Below are 1786 nucleotides of genomic sequence, written 5' to 3'. Positions count from 1 at the left end.
GGAAAGGAGGAGTGTGCTGTCACAGTATAGGGAGAGCAACTAGGGTCACATAACAATGTGTGTATAAATTTTTATATGAGAGACTAACTTGAATTGTAAACTTTCACTTAAAGCACAACAACAACAATAAAAGTTATAGAACTCTTCCTATGACTTACCATTGAGCTGTTATTCAAGTAGCTATAATCTATCTGGAGTCCTGGTGGCGCAGCGGTTAAGAGCTCAGGCTGCTAACCAGAAGGTCAGCAGTTGAAATCCAGCAGCCACTCCTTGGAAGCCCTATGGGACAGTTCTGCTCTGTCCCATAGGGTTGCTATGAGTCGGAATAGACTCGACCGCAATGAGTTCGGAGTTTTTTTCTTTTGTTATAGTCTATCTAAAAACGATCAACCAGCTACATTTCTCCATTTAATTCTCAGAAATATTTTCAGAGATCTGTCACATGCCCTGCCATAATCCAGCTTTGTTATGCCTATGGCAATCCCGTAATCCATTGGTCTATTGACACTAGAAAACAAATGAGGTTGGCTTGACATAACTTTTTCTTAGTTATTCAATACTGACTACTATTGATCACCTCTTTATTTCCTAAATGCAACAAGCATTGTTTCCACTTAGCTGTGTGTTTGCGTCACCTTAAAGAGTACATGACATCCCTTAGGCAGCTTCTTTTCTAGGACAAGGCAATTGCTGCAAAGTCACTATGGTTCCTGCGCATAAGTTCAGAGCATCCCAAAAATACTGTGCCTTGAAAAAACACCTTCTTAGTTTCGTTACTATGAAAGGAGGACAGCAATATTTAATAAGAATTGCAGATATAATTTTTGAGTACGTACTGTATGTCAGGTACTTTATGCACCTATCTCAGTTAATTTTTATAAGCCTGCAAGCTAATGTTTTATCATTTCCCTTTTACAGATGAGCGAACAGAAGCTCATGAGGCTAAGCGTGGTAGGGAAGCCTCTAAATTGGCTTTCGATGATCCCCACCTCCTTGTAACCATGCCCCTGTGTAATCCTCTCCCCTTGAATGTGGTCTGGAACTAGTGACTTGCTTCTCATCAAAAGAAAAAATGATGGAATGTCACTTCTGAGATCAGAGTATAAAAAACTGTGACTGCTATTTTGCTCATACTTTCTTGCCCTGAGGAAAGCCAGCCTCCATATTGTAAACTGCCCCAGGGGGAGGTCCATGTAGCAATGAGGTGATGGAGGTCTGTGGTCAACAGCCAGCCAGGAAATGAGGACCTCAGTCAAATAGACCACGAAGAACTGGATCCTGTTAAATAATCATGTGAGTGAGCTTGGAAGCGGATCCTTCCCCAGGTGAGTCTGAAGCTAACTTCAGTGCTGGCTGACACCTTGATGATGGCCCCTGAGTAGACTCCAAAGCAGAGGACCCAGTTAGGACACACCCTAATTCTTGACCTACAGAAACTGTGAGATCATATACGTTGTCTTAAGCCTCTAAGTTTTGGCGTAAATTGTTTCATAGCAATAGATAACTAATAAGTAAACCACCCAAGGTCATATAGCTAGAAAGTGCTGGAGCCTGGATTTGACTCCAAATTCCATGCTCTTTTACTACAACTACCACCCTTGCTAAGAATTAGATATAAACTTTTCTGCCTTGGCTTCTAGGAGGGAGAATAAAGGCCTGGTGCAAAACAGCATTTTGAAAAAATATTAGTAATAGACACCATTTATTGCGAATCTTCTGCGTGTAAGGTAGGGCTTATTGTTTTCATATATGATCTAACTTAATCTTCCCAACAGCATTATGGAGT

The sequence above is a fragment of the Trichechus manatus genome, unplaced genomic scaffold, assembly GCF_000243295.1.
Source record: "Trichechus manatus latirostris isolate Lorelei unplaced genomic scaffold, TriManLat1.0 scaffold00094, whole genome shotgun sequence".
Classification (NCBI taxonomy): Eukaryota; Metazoa; Chordata; class Mammalia; order Sirenia; family Trichechidae; genus Trichechus; species Trichechus manatus.
The sequence above is the reverse complement of the archived record's forward strand: the minus strand, read 5'-3'. Positions refer to the sequence as shown.